Source organism: Diadema antillarum, unplaced genomic scaffold, assembly GCF_040938485.1.
Source record: "Diadema antillarum isolate AM-2024a unplaced genomic scaffold, OU_Dant_1.0 seq00001041_RagTag, whole genome shotgun sequence".
Classification (NCBI taxonomy): Eukaryota; Metazoa; Echinodermata; class Echinoidea; order Diadematoida; family Diadematidae; genus Diadema; species Diadema antillarum.
Window position 1 is genome coordinate 591,487 of NW_027271872.1, and position 20,241 is coordinate 611,727.

Below are 20,241 nucleotides of genomic sequence, written 5' to 3' on the forward strand. Positions count from 1 at the left end.
TCGCCCGAACCTTGGACTGTGGGAGAGGGAAGACCCGTATAGTGATGAGGACTGAACTAACACAACAGTAAGTCGCCCTGAGCTCGTTCAAATTACTTTGACAAGGGGCTTCAAATAAGTACTTGTATTCTTCATTTGTACTCACTATTTTTGAGACATATTTCAGCTGTGTCCAAAACAATGTCTGAAAATTATCCTATCTGCATCATCATTATTGTTAGTATTCTAATATTTTATGTAATGTTAATGATAATAATGATGATGATGATAATAATAGTAATAATAATAATAATAATAATAATAATGATAATATTATTATTAATATTATCATTATTATTTATAATAATAATAATAATAATAATATCATTAATATTATCATTATTATTATTAATAATGATAATAATAATATTATTATTATTATTTATATTATCATTATTATTGTGGTTATTATTATTATTATTGTTATTATTATTATTATTGTTATTATTATTATTATTGTTATTATCATCATCAATATTATCATTATTATTGTTATCATTATTACCATCATCACCATCATTAATGAACCTTTGAAACACAAACTCGCATGATAGAAGTTCGAATATATACGCATCATGGCGGAAGTGAAAGCGAGGTCAAGAAAGGCCAACGTGATTTGGAAACATTTTAGGGAGAAACCTAATTCAAGCTTACTTTTTTTTTTTTACAGAAATCTCTCAAGTAGCATGAAACAGGATCCTAAACTATTGAAAACAAACACTTTGTCAATATTTTGCTTCTCTTGTTGCGGTTAGGCACTGGCGTAAATCCAATAGATACATATTAGAATAAAGGAAAACTTTTAGAAAAACATAGTGGATCAGAGCAGAAGCATTTACATCTTGATACTTCTTGCCATTGTATAATTTAAAGGCGATGTTGTTGCTTCGTTTAGAGTGATGAACGTGAATTTGATTATTTTCCTATAATGTGTTCATCCTATGATTTTGCCCTAGTGCGCGAAGCGATGCCCTTGAACCAACGCCAAGGGATTCAACGTACATCGGCGGGATCGTCTACCTGCTGGCGGGCGACCAGCTCAGCATCAGCCCCGTCTTGGGAATCACCACGTCTGTCAATGTTTCCACGTCCACAGACGCGGGGAAAGAAACGTTCTGTGGCGCCTACATGATAGCTGTCGATGAAACAGCGCCCTCTATCACCGACGCGTGCAAGTAAAGTCTGGTCTTCAAGACAGTACTAACCTGCATATTGCATTATAATGTTCACTGTTGCATTAAGTCAATTCAATGGCTAACTCAAGCGTAATCTATGTAGCTGTAAAATGCTTTTAAAGGTGCATACTACAAATTGTATTACAAGAAAACAGAAAAATCAATTGTGACACAGTGTATTCAAAAGGGGGCAATTAAATTAATTGGATAAAGCAGCGAGGTCTATTTGTATGTTGTAGAAGATGCAGGTGACTGAGTTTGGCGAGGCGTTTTGCGCAGAAGACAAAGAAGAAAAGAAAGAAGTCATTGAATTGATCAAACAAAGTATACTGCACTATATAGCATGGTCAAAGTTTCTAGCTACGAAACTCAACTTGGAAATATAGCCATGCTTCAGTCAGGTGGTCTCTATTGTTGACGTCACTCGTACTCTTGACTTCTGAGTGTGCCGCGTGACTGAACCATCTCAGATTCACAGTGAATATAATAATAATAATAATAATAATAATAATAATAATAATAATAATAATAATAATGACTCAAATTCTTTCAAATCATTCATGTCAACCATCTGAGACGTGCTCGCAACAGTTTTGTTCTTATTTACTGGAAATCGTCATTTTCGTGCGGAGCGAAAGGGGAATGGCATAGCAGTAAGGATTGATACGCAGTGAAGAGGGGTCTCAGATAATTGATTCGACTCCTTTAAACTGTCTTAATAAAATGGAGTCTATGAAATCTCACAGTAAACCATAAATACACGGGTCGCGCTTAACGTGTATCACTTGGGCAGGTACCCACAAAGCAAACTTGATACATTCTGAGCACGATATGGCACGTCATAATGATTTTGTTGAAAAAAAAAAGACTTATAATTCGTCATTCTGCACAAAAGTTATTGACACTTTTTTTTATCATCATCAACATCGCTTCACGGCAAAGCATTCTTCTACCTCTGTGTGGGAATAATGTACCTGCAATAATTATTACGTGTTGTAAAATGTTCAGCAATGCTACTGTATTTAAGTAATGCACGTTATCATAGATATGTATATATTCGATGGTTTTTTTTTCAAAGATTGGGTATACGCGTTCATTGTTAAATGACTGTATTCCTCCGCATCATAAAACCAACTCGAAGTTTCTGAAGCACCATCTTTCCCATTGACACCAGCTTCTTTAGTGAGAGAGAGAGAGAAAAAAAAAACATATTTCATTATATGAAACACAAGCTTTAAACACATCACCCTCAAAAGAAAAAAAAAAATATAGCATTTTGCCAACTTTTATACAATTACCATTTACGCGTTCCATACCCGACAACTTGGACACACACACACACACACACACACACGCACACACGGTAAAAGGGAAATACCTATTAATTTGTTCGTTTGTGCATTAAAAGGAGACTACCCCGATTCTCTCTTTTGCAAATGAGAAATTACCTCATCACAGTGTACACCCGTAAAATCACTTTTCCATGCATTCGTTTAAAAGATGTTCATGCTTTATTTCTTTTAAACTTACATGCTTGTACTACGATCACCTGTATAATGTATACGTATTCTACATAAGTTGAAGAGAGGAATGCTGCATTCTATCTTCGTTCAAGGCTGAATAATTGTGAATTATAGTGTTGATCTTTAAGAGAAGTTGTTTATTTATTTCATCTTGTAATTCATTCTTATATACACTATAAAATGTAAAGTATAATATCTTCCTTGAAGGCTGAATGATTGTGAATTTATGTGAAGGTGCGTTATTTATTTCATCTTGCAATTTATTATAATTTATAGTATAGTTGTACACTAAATGACCGTTATTACATAGAACAGTATGGTATTGTTCGGTGACAATAAAGTAGCCTTGATATTCAAGGAGCAATTATAAATTGGCGTTTGTCTTGACTACATTACTTTTTTTTCGATCGTTTGTGTGAATGTATGTGTACTTTCACTTAATATTCACTTTACTTTTTTTTCTTTTGTAAGTCCAATTCAATAAGTGATCCACATCTCTTCAAGCTTGTCTTTTATGTGGATTCTCTTTTTCAATAACAAAACACATACATGTAGTTTCATATAGATTATGGACATAGTAATTATCTTATTCTTGAATTTTATCAAAGTGTATGTCTGTATATTTTTTAATACTGTACATTGCTTTGTTGTTATTGTAAATTGTGATATTCGAAATAAAATTATTTTGATTCAAATTGAATTGAAACTTTAGAAAAAGTACTAGCAGATAATGTCCAATAAAATCACGAGCCCACAAACAAAAAGTATAGATACACATTTTTTAAAAATTCTTTATGCGAATTTCGTTCAATTTCATATCACAAAATTCACGTTCACATTATACAAAGACGAACTGCATTATACACAAACATTGTACAAAATAATGTCAATCTTACATTATACAAAGACAAAATTGCAGTATACATAAACATAGTGCAAAACAACGTCAAGCTTACATTGTGACTCTTTTTTTTTAACCAAAGAAACGAAATCCGTTTTTTTTTAAACACACATGTATTCTCGAAAAATGCTCGCCAAACGGGGACAGGATAGCTTGCTCAAAGCAACTGGGCATATTCACTTGATTATTTATCTAAAGAAATAAACATAAGAATGCGCAAAAACACACACACACACACACACATTTATAAACATTGTGCCGCATGCTGAACTATATTTTGGCAAGATATGGTGTTGGTTTGACAAGTGAAAGGTTGATACAACATTGTATATGTATATATAAGATATATGTTTGTGTGTGTGTGTGTGTGTGTGTGCGTGTCTGTGTGTGTGTGTGTTTGTATTATGTGTAGATATGTACATGCTAATATCCAAATACATATCTGCAGTGTATGTGTATGATAGGTAGGTCTGTCAGTCCTCAACTCATATATTCGTTTCCGCTTGTATATATTACGCTTACAGATATAAGTTATTATGTCCCCACCTCTTTATAATTAGGCCTACATATCTGTGTGTAGGGTGTTTGAAGGGTAGTTGGCTCTTGGTGGCGGATGTGCATCAAGACATAAATGTATTGCTGTAGCGTAAATAGATTACACTAAAATGGACAGTATAATTTCGATGGAAATTGTAAAGAGAGAGAAGAAGAAAAATGTATGAACATTGGTTTGTTATCATCATTTTCTGAGAATTTTGCAAGAAAAGTTATTCCTTTGAATTGGCAAAAGCAAGTAGAGAAATATAGTTGTATTTGTTATTTGCCATTCTCTGTCAATATTGAGAAAACCTATCAAAAGGAATGTTTAGCACTTTCACCAAGCAGGCAGGAATCTGGCATCTTTTATTTGTTTGTTTGTTTGTTCGTGTGTGTGTGTGTGTGTGCGTGTGTGTGATGAGTTTCGCGTATTATATATTTGAATGCTACACTAGCCGCGGTCACCTTGGCAAAGCGTCGCGATGTTTAAGATCTCAACGTTTTGCCAGGATGAGCACAAACTTTGCAAAATATTTTCGCGAAACTTCTGACGAAACTTTTTATTCAAACTGGGAAAATTTCCAGAACCTCCGCCAATCTTCTCGACGTTTGTGCAATCTGAATGTTCGCAGCTGGAACGCTCGTAGCTCAAACAGAGTTCTGTGACTGAAACTTTGCTAAGTTCGTCACGTGACTAGTCCATCACCTGTTTGTGGGCGGTGCCTCCGAAGTGCCCGCTCATCGGGATTACGAGTGTGTATTGTTACGTCACAGTCATAAGTTGTCAGATGGCGCGCGCTTTTCTTCTTTGATGCGCATGCGCACCATTGACCAAAACGAGAACAGAAACTGCGATAAGTTTGGCCGCCAGTGTGAACTGACGACCTAACTTTTTAAAGTTGTGACCACCATGCATGGAGCTTAAGCTGACGGGTCTCTCCGATGCGTCAGGTGCCATATGTACAAGGAAAACGTGAGACGTAGAGCGCCATCTATTGTCGACAGTCTGTGCCACTTGACACTCATCATCGCAGTTTTGCCAAAAAGATAATAAGATGTACCAGTAATTCTGATACGCTTGTAACTACTTTATGGTATTGATCTCCCGCTTTTCAGCTGAGAAATACAGAATACGAAGAGGTTTGACTCATCATAAGAAAGGGAATCACGTGAGTTTCTTTTTATAATGGAACTTCAAGCGTTAGTTACTGTATGTAATTGTTGATGTGCATAAAAGTTATAGGCCTACTTAACTTTATGTTAGTTATCATTCTGTATACGGTAAGAATAAAAATTATCCCGGTCTATTAGGCGAGCTAACTACTATTGGTAAATTATTCACTTTTCACATCAAAGAATAGAATTCGCGTTATTATTTCCACCTACCTCGAAACTTTATAATTTGAGAAATGTATGCAATACTATTTCAAACCTAAATAGCATGTATCATTCATAAAATTTGAATAGATTTGAATTCCTAAGATGATACGACTTACTTAGTAAAATGATTCATAAATCAACCTCCCATACCGGGTAAAAATAAGAAGAATTTGATGTGTCACCATTTCACATGGTCATAGAGGAATTACACTTTCGGATGTTCAAGTTGGCCTGAAAGAAAAAAAAAGGAAAGAAAACACACACACACACACACACACACAACAAATTTTGTGTTATCTTTAAAGAGGAAATTCAGTCAAAATATAAGTTAGTCTGATAAAAAAGAGTAAAATCTTACGAGTTCAACTGTAAAAATTTGACTGAAATCGGATGAAAAATAAGGAAGTTATGAAATTATGAAGTTTTGATAATTTCTCGAAAACAGTTCTTGTACAGTGGGAAAGAATATGCAAATGAGTGAGCTAACCATGTCATAACCTCAAAGTTTTGCACTGATCGTGTGCAAAACAAAAATGACGAAAATTCAATGTTTCTGTCACTGAAGTCTGAAACATGACGTTATTCATAGTTGAATAACATCGGAATAGTGATCAGTTAGATGAGGATTTGAGCCTCGGGCACAATTGCGTTTTAATGAAAAAAAAGGAAATTTCAAAATTATATTTACAAACTATATGGTAAGTTGTGAGGGAATGACATGCTCACTTTTCCATTTGCATATTCATATTGACTGTTCAAGAACTGTTCCCCCCTCGAAAAAAAATAGCGAAACTTCAAAATGTCATAACTTCTTTATACTTCATCCGATTTCGATCAAATTTATACCGTTGAACTCGTAATATTTTACTCTTTCTTATCAGACTAACTTATATTTGGACTGGATTTCCCCTGTAAAGGGATGGTATAGTTTTAGTTGGGATGGGTGATTCAGATTTTAATTTTTCTGCGAGATAATTAGAGACCGTCCACTTATGAAATATTAAAGAGCATACAATTCTAATGGGAATCAAAAGTATATCAATTTGATGAAAATCTGCTTTGAAATGGCTGAGATGTCCAAAAACAAGGAAAAACAAAGTGGTCCTAATAAAAGGTAGGTTCCACGCTTTATTAGGATCTCAGTTTAGTTTGGTGTTTGATATCTCCGCCATTTCAAAACCAACTTTCATCAAATAAACCTTTAATCCTCTAGCATTGTATGTTCTTTAATGTTTCATATAAGTGGTTTCTAATTATCTCGCAAAAAAGTTAAAGTTGTATCTTCATCTCAACCAAAACTAGTTACCATCCCTTCAAAAAAGAAATATTCTTATTCTTATGAGGCCCCATCCATTTCTAGCCTCGCCGCTGACGATGGCGGTCTCCAGTGTTCAATTATCTCTCTCATTAACTGGAAAACATATTTACTGTATATAATCATAACATTTATCATACAGTATTTATTTTACATGTATAATATTATGTTTATTGTATTGCCTTTGTTTATCTGCTTGTGTAATATTTAGTTCTAATATCAATCATTGCATTTGCCATTGCTTGTGTCTTTTGAATTTGTGATGAATTTGCATCTGCTTGAATCAAACCAAAACTGAATTAGAAACGGAAAAGCATATCCCGCGCATCAAGTTAATTGATATGTTGTCATAACTTTCACTAGTATTAAACCTTAAAACCCAATCATAGTGATCGAAATTGCATATGTATGTAGTCTACAGTTGCATAAAATCCGAAAAATTATAATACCCTTGAATTTCAATCCCAGTGAAATCCGTTCGTACACCACAATATAAACAATATTCCAAGCGATGATACGCCCGTTATTGAACCCCCAAAAAACAAACAAACAAACAAAACACGTCGATTTCTAACTTGTGCCGCAGCCTCTTGTGAACTAATAGATTTCACGTTTTGTTTGTAAGGATACTTACTGTAATTGAGTCAAGACACCATCACGCTAGCCGTACTCTGACGACGAAGCGCCGAAGAACTATCACTACAATGTGAATAAAAATAAAATACTCGACGCTGCTTCTGGTGGGGTAACAACCCAAATTACTCTGCATTGAGTTCTGTGGGTAACAAACGTGGAATGTGAAGTACGCCACCAGTGTAATCTCTCCTTGTACATGTTCATCGAGGCACCCGCGTCCGTACCACCACCGGACCGGTTTCTGCGGTACCGTGCAGTGTGTGTACCAGTACCCCTACGTACGTATCGTGTACACGACGAAGCGGGAATTGCTAGCCTTGCTGGCTGGGATGCGAAACGCTGTGACGCTAATCCCGGTATCGTGAGATTCCTCTGCTCTGTGCTGAACAACATGCACACAGGATAATTTGTGTTTTTGAAACGCAGCCTGGAAATAAAGTTGGATGAGGATATTTGTAGCATCACTACGAAATAGCGTGTGGTTTTGCCGGTTTTGCAGCCAAGCTTGTTTTGTACAGCGAACTGAGAGAGGAGAGCGTTGTTGCTTGCGTAGACGGTCAAGCTGCTAGTGCTCTTCTCGCAGCAAGAGCGGAGCGAGGGCCGCTGCATGCACCTGTGTTGGCCCACAAGCGCACGATCTTCTTGGGATGTTGTTTTGGTGGGCAAGTGGGCCATGGAATAAATGATTTATCTTTCTGCACAAGGCCGGGTCACGAGTTCTGAACTAGCTACGTTCTACAGACTGTTCCTTGGATGATGCAGGGAATCTGCTAAGGTAGGCAAGTAGTTTATTGTGTGAAGATTATCACAACTGTGATAAAAAGCGCGAAATTCTTTTTGATGCTGAGTGGTGAATAAGAAAGCCCGGGTATGCGTCGTACTCGGGGAGAGTTTCATAACATCGTTACGTTTTGTATATATTCCTATTCTGGAGCGTGCTGGCTTGGTTGGTGCACCAATCAAGCAGATTAGAGGCGCTTGCCTTCTTAAATAAAGTTCATGAAATTGGAGGAACACTCTCGCCATCACTTTGTCGGGCAAGCAGTGACGTATATTTCAATCTGTCTACCGTTAAATGAACCAATAAGTTTGTTAGTGCCTATGCGTTTTGTGCGAATATTAATGCCATTTTCCTGCTGGCCCTGGTATCATGATATCAACCGATCGCTGCCAGTGTAGTGGCAGCGGCAGTGGTCAGCGAAGCCATACAAAAATAAATACAGTCGTATTCGTTGTATACTAGACTACATAGTAGTAGTACCATAGCAATAAAAGTGCATGTTTAGAGCTATAATGGAGCAAACCTACTAGTACTACCCTAGTACTAGCCTAGCCTGTGATCATGGTGATAGCTTCATCTTCTACATGTACATAACTTCTTGTGTACAATGATGTGATTAACACTATTTTTTTCTATTTTTAACTGGTTTACATCAACTTTTTCCCTCCTGCATTTCTCTGTGTTATACCGACTCTCTCCCCGCCCTTCATCTTTCTTGGTTTCTGTTTTACTGCAAGACATCTTTTTTAGGGATGTGTTTGATTGTCATGAAGTTGAATTTTCACAGAGTGAGAGTTTAAACAAAATTATAAAAATGCTGAAACTTTCCCTGGTTTAAATGTTCTAAATTATGGGTACTGGTAGACCACCTCGTGTAGAAGTCCGCATTTTTTATGTGTGTACACTGTATTTCATTCTTGGAACATCGAACATCTTTTATGAAATGGATCCCAGCTAGTCTTTTGGTGCACCAAGAATCTGAAATTTTCAAGGTTGCTGTCAGTTTTTAATAGTTATTAATACATTTTTAAAATCTTTATTTTGAGTACTGTGCAATGTGCATCGAATGATAGCCGTAATGTACTTTCATGTACTTCACTGTGTTCAACAGACATTTCATGCATAGGCCCTATGTGTAATGCAATCAAGCTTTGTTCAGAATTTTTTTTTTTTTACCTAATTCCCTGCGATAGAAAGATACAGTGTTGTAGGTACATGTACAACAAGAATTTCAAGGGTCAATCCCCAGAATTCCAGATTTTAAATCATGCTTATAAAGTTATACATAAAGGAAGTGGTGTAGCAAGATACCATTTTGGGAAACTTTTTGAGGGGGCATTCCAGACTAGTTTGTATATATCATTTTACATCGGATAGTACATAAATTGATAACACCATGTACAGATTTTTGGAATTTATCATGGCCTTTGAGGAGATTAAGCCAATACTCTGAAAACTCCAAGACATACAAATGTAATACGATGAACAAAAATGATGACATTTGTATGTGTTATGTGGGAGGCTCACACGTTCTAGTAGTAGTGCAATTCCATTACAATACCACTTGCTTGACTAGTTCCTGTGTGTGAAGTTTATGCATGATTTCTTCATTTTTTCTGCTTCCTTGAGCACTCAATCATGCCTTCATGAGTGAAGCTGCTATGTCATCACCCTTTTTCATTGTGATTTATAATGAATTTTGAATACATTCATACTCATCCCAATCAAAATACAAATTGTGAAACTCTGTACCCATGTTTAAATGCAAAAGTCTCAAGAATCATCTGGGGGTCTCCTTTAAAGGGATAGTATACAATTAAGTATTGGTTGAGGTGAGGATTCAGCCCTAGATTTTTGGCGGATATTTGGAAACTGCTTTATGAAATTAATTCGAAGGGGAAATCTGAGTTTATTTGATGAACATCAGTTTTTAAATGGCTGAGATATCCAAAAAACCAAGTTAAGCAAAACAATCCTATTCAAATGTGGGTCCCACTTTTTATTAGGATCACTTTGTTTTGGCTCTCTCGTCCATTTCAAAACCAATTTTCATCATATAAGCTTTGAACTCTTCTTAGAATTATTTGCTCTTCCGTATTTCATGAGAGGTTTCGTAATTATCTCAAGAAAACATCATTAAAAAATGTTTGAAACCTGAACTCTGAAGCAGCTTCTCAACCAAACTTGTACCATCCCTTTAAGCTCGCACTAATTCCTTCCAAGAAGATGTTCCCCCTCCCCAAGTTTTTCAAGAAAGAACAAAGGGAGCCAGAGAAAAGAGAGAATTAGGCCTGATGGTGGAATGAGCTTTAAAGGGAGGGATGCATTGTGTGTGGGCCCTCTATAGTATTATTCAGGGCATAATCCTCTCTCCCTCTCTTGCTTTGCCTATAAGTCTCTTTCTTTCCCACCATGTCTTGTGGTCACCCGCCTATCTGCTCTGATGCTGCACTATTCCTAGACCGAGGTTGTATCTCTGCTTGGAAAATCTTTTGACTTCTTCGAACTTCAGTGGTCGATCTTGTTTGAACACTCCCTTTAAAGCACTGACCAGAAAGGCTGTCAGGGTTTACATGGACAGTACCATGGTTAAGTTCACATGTCTGAGACTGTGCTAATCAACTTTCCAATGCTTGAAACATGTTTGAATGCCCACTGTCAAAACGTGTTTGCAAATGCCTTTTAATCGCATAAACCTTCTGAGTTGTTGCATTAATCAATCTGTGTGATTGGGAGTCTTGTATACAATGTATAACATATTGACAAATTACAGTATGTACTATACTTTCAAAATACAATTGTAACAATGAAAGGACAACATATGAAACATACAACACTCAATGTAAGCTGCACTGAGATTTAAAAAAAATGCTTTACAACTAAATAGATACGAAGAGATTTGCTGTGAATTCCAACTATCATTCTCAGCACAAAAAACAAAGGAGCATACAATTCTTGATTGACATCGGGTCAGTTTTTCACTTCTTTAAAAACAACAACAAACAAATAAAAAAAATCTCTTTGTGTGTATTGCCTTCAGATTTCATACTTAAATATGTTGTTGGGAGACATTATTCTGCAACCATGCATGATTTTGTGACATTTGCAAATGGGATATGAATACAAGCTTTAAAGGACAGCTTGCCTGTGACTGGACTATTTCTATAGATGCATTCTTGCATGCAAGTGCCTTGAACTCAGTGCCCAATTGACCTGCACACGTGGAAAATCCACCTATTGATAGCATTGTAAACAAAAAGTTGAATTATTGTATCATGTTTGACTGTCTCTGTGGTTTAGTAAGTTCAATTGGATCTACCATTGACTTGATTGAAGTCTCTTAAAATCAACAGTTTGTTAACATTAAAGGTGGCATTGGTTTCGTGAACACCTTTCCTACTTGTATGGCTCATTTGAAATACATTTCAGTGTATGTTTGTGTGTGTGTGTTGTTTGCATCACATCATGTACATGTATGGTTCTATCAATGTCTGTGATTAGCGTAAAATGATGTGTGTGTTTTACTATAAAAGTATCTGTACAATGATACAATTGTAATTTGCTTTGCTGGTCCAAGTCTCCATTCTATCATTCCATACGTTCTCCATCCTCAGTGGCTTCCCTGTGTCGGAGAAAATGAGCGATCCATTTTATGAATGCTGGGATCCAGTGTTGACCCAAGTTAGCCTTCTCTCCAGACTTTTTGAATGAAGTATGACAGTCTAAATTCTGTCTGCTTGTCAGATTTGTAAGTGTACAATAATGTAAAGCATTAGTAGCATGTAGTCCCTACATCAGTTATCAGTAATCCTGCCCTCCGAACTACTAGTTCACTGTAATCCATCAGATCTTAGGGAAATTTTCCTACAGATATTATCATTTTGTCATCGATCAAATGGCGCCTGTGAATTTCACAGTATATATTGCATCTTACATTAGAGGAACATTTCATGGAACTGGTTACAATTGTAATAACATCTACAAAACTCGGTGAAATACAAATGCAAACATCTGACAATTTAGAGAAGCATTGAATTTACTCATCTGAAGTGTGTAACTCTAAAAAAAAAAAATCACTTATAAATCCAGCATTTATATTGAACTAAATTCTACCAAGGCAGTGGAATTAAATGTGTGTTGTAGGTGTTTCAGTACAGATGTATTTGCAGAGACTCGTTTGACGTGTTCAGATTTTAACTTCATGTCGGCAATGGCACAGGGTTCATACATTTAGCCTCAAAGCCTTGAAGTGAGGCTAAGGTTCACAGTTGCACAGTTCTAAAGAAAATGAATGGGGAAAATATACTCTTGCTGTGGCCCAGGGGGGCCTTGAGAGAGTCAGAACAGGCAAAGTTGACTTTCCCTTGTACCTGACGCACACCCTACCTGACCCCTAGCGACCCAGCATCCATTGTGGACGGTTGTTGTTTGGTGGTCTGGGGCGGCCCTCGCTACCCTCCCATCAGGGAACCTGCGGTTTGCGCTTCTGGACCAAGAGATGGAAATCCGTACATTGCTGTTGCAATTTAAGGTTCCAGAGTAACACCATTATGGGTACAAAATGGAAGAGCCAACAATTCAGTGAGAATAAATCAACTGTGACTTTGGTATACTGATATGCTCAACCACCAAACAAACTTGATTTTTTGAATAATTTAAAGTTTAATCATACTGTACATGTTCATGCAGTGTTAAAGGAAACCCAAACCCAAAGAAAATGTGGATTGAGTGAAAGCAGCAACATAAGTAGAACATATCAGAGAAAGTTTGAGGAAAATCAGATAATCAGTACAAAAGTTATGAAATCTTTAAGTTTTGGTGTTGGAACCGCTGGATGAGGAGACTACTAGAGGTTATGATGTCATGTGTGGACAACAATATAAAGAAATAGGGAATCCCCCAAAATTCATTTCTCATGAAAATTACACATTCCATCAACTTGATACTGACATTTAGGGTATCAATTCTCGGTATCGCCAATGCGCAGAAAACTTCTGCGCACGCTGAAGAGCTCTGTCACAGATGCAGTGTGGGATTCCTTGGTCCCTTGTTCGCTTCCGGTTGTCTCATGCGAGTCGCAGTTCCCATATGATTCAATGGAGTTATTTGTCTGCTTTTCCATTGTTACCCCTTTTTTTCTTGGCTATAATTCAGCTTAAAAGAGTTGAAAGTTTCTAAGTTTTACTGATTTGCGGTCACTAGAGTCATGGTTGCAATGTGCTGGTCACATAATGGAAAGCGAAAAATCTTCAACAGAAAATACCTCTGGATAAAGACACAGCGTGATCTGAGTGTATGTGCAGCCAAAACCAGGGCAAGTTTGTCCCGTGAGCTATCCCATAATACATCTAAAATGCTGCTCTGCGCACGGCACCTAGGTATTGGCGATACCGAGAATCATTCCCCCCGCTTTCTGAAAGTGGTTAGTCAAGTGCTCTTTCATTATGCTAGAAAAGTTAATTTTTTTGGAATGCGCATTTGCTAGTGGACGTCTGTTGGCATATAATATGCAGCCTGTCAATCATATTTACGCAGAAGACATTTGCATAAACCGTGGTTTTGAACCATGGTTTCAATTGTACCACCTTCGTGAATTCGGGCCATAGGGTTTAAATGCTTTATCCGCAAGCAGCAGGGGTACCCCACTCGTAATTTATCATTATGTGGACATGATAATCAATGAATTTCCAATGAAAATTAGTGTGACCTCTCTATGAACCCTATTCCCCTTTAATAGCTTCTGGGTTGACCTCCAGAGCATGGTGTACACTACTGTGTCATATAATCAGATATATTGCTAGTGGTGTATTTATGTTGTAGGTATAATTCTTTATGATTAGGTGTCATATGGATGCTAATCATCAAAGTTAAAAACTTTGAAGATTATGAAAATCACGTGAACATAACTGTTGCATGTAAATTCCCACATAGTTAATAGCCTTCCCATTAAAATATTGTAAAAAGAGATTGTGATAATTAAGCAGAAAAAACTTTTTATTTAAACATGGGGTGTGTAACAGCAGGGAGGTGGCTTCCCACCTCCCTGGTTACAGTTACTCTTTAGTCAACAAACAGGCAAATGATGATCTATGCAAAACCTGATCTATGTACAACCGTAAATAGCATAGTGGTGGGCCCTATATAAAGTTTGTAAGCAATACTGTAGTGGATATTTTTGCGCGACTAATTTTTCATGTTCAGTGGGGTTAGTAGAGTTTTGCATGTTTTTCATTCCTCGGAACCGAGACATCAACTACTTGAACATATGGCAATCAAAAATATTCGCGTCCTTTTATTTTTGTGCTATTTTCTGGTTGTGCAAACTGCGCGAAAATTTCAACACTGCCAAAATTTCCACTTTTTCTGTGTAACATTCACATGAAAAGATGTGACTTTATTCATTTCATATCTTTACCTTTCTCCTTGATTTCTTTTTGTTTGTTGGCTATGTCTTTGACGCTTTACTCTTTGCATTCAATTCTAGGGCATTTGTAACAATCAACTTAAGTGATAAATGGGAGGAGTTCCTCTCTAAACTACAAGTTTTGTCGATCTGTGTAGGAAGCATCAGTGTGCAAGTGCTTTCAGTCACTGTGGTCATGGTCCTAAAGTCATACTAGTAGCTCCATGCTGTGGCTGTGGCTGACCACAAAAACTCGTATAAATGATTCTGACTGTTGTCCATCCCTGAGTGGTTTGAGTGGTGTCTTTGTATTCCGACAAAAATGAAAGTCATGCACTGATCTTTGAAAGTGCACTTCTCTTTCATGCTGTTGTATCCAACCGCAGCAAAGCTTTCTCATTTTGTGTCCAGTGAGCATGGAGATCAAGAAAATCCTAACTTCTCAAATGTCTATAATTCCTGAGTAATGAATTGACTTTGCCTACATTTGTTTTTCCTACTTTTGGTTTTGATTCATGGCATTGTGCACGTACTTGTAGTTAGTTCATGTATTATGGACCCTACCACAATGTGGTGGGGGTCCATGCTGTGTAAAGTACACGGTAATTCTTTTCCAGTGTATGATTGTGAGGCTAGAAGGTGCCAGGTTTTACAGACCCATGATTTCTTTATCTTGGCTAAACTACTAACACACTGATCAATTCAGTGCTTATTTACATTTGTATGTAGAGCAATTTGTCAATCAGTTGCAAACTGTGCTGTGTTTATAACACTTGAACAGATCATTCAATTTTCCTCAAATTTGACCGATGTGTTCGATTGATTTCTGCTTTCACTAAAACTAGATTTTATGCATTTTAGGGTGAATTTCCATTTATAAAGCAGCATGATTACAAATACTTGGTTAACTAGGTACATCGGATATGGGATAACAATGTAGGCCTATATTCCAAGGAACTGTCAGCTCAAGTCTTCAAGCAGTGCAATGTACCCTTACGGCTTACCCCCTTCCCCTTTATATTGGGGTACTTAGCTGATAGCATTTGAGTGACCCGTGATCTCTTCAAACTCATTGCATGATGTGATGTGGAGAAGGTGATATTGCAAGGAGGATCCAAGCTACACTGGCTTTGCTGTAGTTGATAGTGTTATTGAGAAGGTCACTGTGGCATTTGGTGTGGGTTATGGGAAATTCACGTACCGGAGGGAGTAGGATAATCAATATCCACATAACAATAGGCTATATGATTGGACAGTTGATTGATGACACCAATATGCCTCAAGTTCCCCTCTTTATACTCCAGCAGCTCCTAACGGCCATGTCAGAGCCACCCACCCCCCCCCCCACACACACACTGACACACACACGCAAGACAAGTGAGTGGACGGATATCCACGAGTTAGAATGGGCTTGTACTTTCGGTGTACAGTGCAGGTCGTCTCTTTACTTGTACTATATAATCTGCTATTTTTCTATCTCTTTCACACACACATGTTCACTGATGCATTTTCGGTAAGGTGGTACACGTACTGTACCAGCTCACAGTCTGCACAACTTGTAGGGCCTACCTCTTTATACATGTCTTACAGCCAATTGTACATGCATCCAATATAGCACAGTCAGCTATCTATCAATAAAGTAACAAAATATAGATATCTTTATACATCTTTATACTATTCTTACAGTGCAAATTGTAATTATTGCAAGGTGCTACAATTATTGTATATTCTTTTCATCCTACATAGTTTTACGCACCTGATTTTCTGTTACCAAAAAAGAAGTGATGTTTATATGTTTTTGTCGAAAAATGAAATAAAACATTGAATTGAATTGAATTGTTGTAGAGTTCCCTTCGAGATAATGGGCGCATGGATTTCACCAATACCAAAATTTTCTGTTTTTCCTCAAACTTTCATTTGTGTAAAATCACTTATCGGTAGAAGAATGCATGGGACTAGAACATTAATCTTAAGCTACAGATAAACAGAACTTCCACCTTTTCATTCTGAAAACTACAAGTGGGCCTATATGTAGGCCCTATACAGTGTAAGGTATTAGGTAAGGGGTACGAACTTCTGAAAACTATCCAAACTCTGGTATGTAACTCAGCTTTGCATCTTGTACTCTACCCCTCTGTATCTTCCCAAGTTCTTTAGAGGGATTATACTGATTAAGCGTTCCACAAAAGCCGGGTGCACAGGGACGCAAAATACATGTATAGGCACCCCCTCCCTGTGGTTCTGAAATCTGATAATCAATCAAGCTGCTTTGGCCAGTGGGTATTATATACAGACTACAGTCAACCTTGCCTAATTCAAGTCGAATCTATTCAGACTGAAGAACATAGCTTTGACATGGAGAAAATCCAACTTATGAGGGAGTAAATCGATAGAATGTAAAGAGAAGTACTTGAAAAGACCTTCAATGATTATTCAACTTATATATGAGGTCGACTTATGCAAGGTTGACTGTACTTTGTAGTCGTTAAAGGACCTGTTTACCTTTGGGAGCAGTGATTTAAAAAATGTTTAAGATATCACATTTGATGCATATGTGTAGGTCTGTTGTATCACAAAACACCCTACCATATACAATTTTTGTAGTAAAGCCTAAAATATAAGGAGATATCAGCATTTTTCTCATTAAACCGTAACTGTAGACGGTTTAGTTTGGAAACATTTTTATCATAACTATTGTTCACATTTTGTGTATCTAACAATACTTAACATCGTTTATACGGATTCAAATTTTTACAGTGGTTGTTTCTATCCCTAACTCACATTTTAGAGCTATTTTAATGCACTAATGCTGGGTTTTTGTTTCTTCTGCAAATGGTAAATTATGCCTTTAAGATAGATTTTTAATCTATCGAACGACTAGATAGATATAGATTAGATCTAGGTTCAATGCTGGCTCATGCAGTGCAATGTCGTCTCTTTCTGTTCCCTCCATCTTTTTTCATCCCATTGATTTAAACACTTACAGTAGTTGGCCGTTGTCGTTCTATTTTAGTGGAAGTTTGATTCTGGCAGGCATATTACAGGAAGTGTGTCTATTCCCCCCCCCCCCCCCCCCCTAAAAAAAAGAGACAACAATAACAAAAAAACAAAAGCAAAACACAAACAGAAACAGAGCCATCAAACCCCCAAACCAGGGGGGCGTTTCATCAACGAGTTCGTCGGAGGTTTTCACCGACAAATTTGCTATCAGCCAATCAGATGCAAGGATTTACACTGACAACTGTTAAAAGCTAATGAAATCCTTGCGTCTGATTGGCTGATAGCAAATTTGTCGGTGAAAACTCCGACGAACTCGTTGATGGAATGCCCCCCTGAACTCTTTTTGAATGGTCAAGTGCTATGGGTATCAACATTGGTAGACTGCATCAATAAATGTGATGGCATTAAAATGAGTCTACTGTATAAACACTGTTTGTCAACTGCATTAAGTATGTGTACAATTTGTGTGGGCAGACACTACATCAGAAGTTTGATTTGCTGTAGTGAAGGGCAAGCTTGCCAAGTTCAAACAACTAGTACATTCGTTGTTACATCAGACATGGTATAAAAGAAGCAGACTTGTGGTGAATGAACAGTTGTTGAACAGGTGCCAGCTTTGATTAGGATTTATTTGGGCATCACACAACCTATTAGTAGTTTGTATTGGGAATTTTACCCCCTCCCCATCAATCCATGAGGGTAAACATAGGGACTAATAAAAAAAAATAAACAAACGAAGTCAGTATAAACTGAACTTGGCAAGGACCACTAAATGAATGTATACAAATAGATTCGCTCTCTGGAAATTCACTCTGTGGAAATAAACATTCCACTATCTACCCTGAGCAAATTTACTATCGTACATTCTCTCAAAGTCGGAAGACATGTTTGTTTTTGTGGGTAGTATAAAGACCTTTTGGAGATAAGCATTCATGTGCAGCCATTCAGGTCTCTTTTATATTAGAGTGCAACAGTGTACATACTCTGCAGGATGTTTGTACAGGGGCCATGGTGCGCTGGCTTTATACACAATTTATTGTCATTGTGCGGAGCCTTCAAAGATATGAGAATGTCACGCTGCTTGTCTTCATTCATGAAATGCACGTAGATATGAGTATGTGTTATAAAGGTTTTGTCAAAACCAACAACAACATACATGTAGACTGAAGTCTCCAAAAACATTCAGTAGTGCTGTAAGTATTGAGAACTAAAAGTTGATGCTAAATTAGCACTATATTCTTTCTGGGTGCTTTTTTTTTTTTTCCAAAACAGGCTTTCTTTCCATCTCCTGAATCAAAATGGTAAGAGATGTGTTTAACCCGTCCTGTGCCAGGAACTTTTTTATCTTTCTCCTCCTCTTCTTCCATCTCCTTCTGCTATCACTTTCTCTTTCTTCTTTCTCTTCTTCTTCTCCTTCTATTCTTCTTTTCTATCTTCACCTTCTACACTGTACTTTGATGATTCAATCACTTTTAAGAGATTCTTCATGGAAACATTCTACCCTGTGTATGATAGTCCTCTATATGAAAGGTTCAAGCATGTTACTACAAGGTCCTTATACTGCTTCATGTCTATGGATCTCGAGCAGTAACTGGGATCATTTGTGTGGCGATGATGGGACAAGTAGAGCAACAAGAACAACTGTTCCTCCAAACACTGGCATCGTGGTGCAATGGCTGCGTAATGCTGGCCTACAAAAACTCACACCTTTTTTTTTTATTTCTCCTCGCTCTCTTTCTTTATAAAGTTTTTCTCATGCATCAGTTGGCTTTGGCAGGCCCAGTGCATGGTGGCTCTATTCATCGTTTGGGGTGGGTCAACATAATTACCCGACCACTTCACCCACGACTCGACGTTGATCACTGCAATATTGTGTGTGCCCAGACTTGCGTGATTCTCTTGTCCATCCATCCCTTCCTTCTTTGATTCCCATTTGTTTCTCCATCTCTCACTCTTCTTTTCTTTCCTACCTTCTGTCTCTCCACCCTTCTCTCTCTCTGCTACATTTGTCTCTCCATAAACACACACACACACAGGAGTAAAAAATTGGAACTCATTTTTAAAATTTCTTTTTCCAGAGGTATCATTTTGGTTTTGTCTGAGAAAGAACTTACTCAGTTGGGGTCGATCATGACTTCAAGTGGATTTTTGAAGAATTTCCATTTTATTTCACAATCATCATCAGATAGTCTTAATGGAATGGTAACACAATGTTCAGTTTAATTTTTGAGCTGTTACTATCTTTTCTAATCAATATTTTTATTATTAGGCCATTCAGTTGAAAAAAACCCCAAAGTTTCAATGTGCATTCATTTGATTGTGGGCCTACATGGATGTCTATCTAAAATTCTTCATTTTGGCGAAAATTCTAATAGTTTGCTTCTTTGAGGCAATTTTGGGACACAGTTGTTCTAAGAGATGGTGTTGTATTAGCAGTATGCACATTGGAAGCAGAAAATAAAACGACATCCCATAAACATACAATTTAAAGAGCAATCAAATTACATAGAGTTTTACTTTCTGTGTATGGGTTTATGACATTCAGTGATGA

General features: G+C 37.1%; 1 long non-coding RNA gene across 1 annotated transcript in view; it reads left to right on the forward strand.

Moving 5' to 3' along the window:
* Nucleotides 1-7,851: 7,851 nt before the first annotated feature.
* LOC139742999 (uncharacterized) overlaps nt 7,852-20,241 on the forward strand; it is a 99,131-nt gene continuing 86,741 nt past the window's right edge. Inside the window, exon 1 of the long non-coding RNA XR_011711733.1 lies at nt 7,852-8,281. This is a non-coding gene — a long non-coding RNA (uncharacterized lncRNA). The remainder of the gene's footprint in view (nt 8,282-20,241) is intronic.